General features: G+C 22.7%; 1 protein-coding gene across 1 annotated transcript in view; it reads left to right on the top strand.

Annotated features, from left to right (window-relative positions):
- Positions 1 to 278, top strand: part of LOC100161116 (inhibitor of growth protein 4-like) — a gene marked incomplete in the record, with an annotated part of 38,476 nt that overhangs the window by 32,137 nt on the left and 6,061 nt on the right.

Below are 278 nucleotides of genomic sequence, written 5' to 3' on the forward strand. Positions count from 1 at the left end.
ATATATTAAAAATAAATAAAACATTTTTTAATAATCATATAAGAACTTGAAATAGACGCTTCAGATATTAGTTGCCTTTTCATATTTTTTAAATCTATTATCAAGTATGGAACCTCTTAACAGAAAAATTCATATTTTTATCCAATGGTGGTTAATTACTTAATTACTACTAAAAAGTTATCTTAAGCACGTGAGATACCATTATATTACTTTATTTGTACACACATACACAACTATTATAATTTGAGTTACAAAGTTGACAAATTTTTTGCATATAC

This window comes from Acyrthosiphon pisum, chromosome A2 (genome assembly GCF_005508785.2).
Source record: "Acyrthosiphon pisum isolate AL4f chromosome A2, pea_aphid_22Mar2018_4r6ur, whole genome shotgun sequence".
Taxonomy (NCBI): Eukaryota; Metazoa; Arthropoda; class Insecta; order Hemiptera; family Aphididae; genus Acyrthosiphon; species Acyrthosiphon pisum.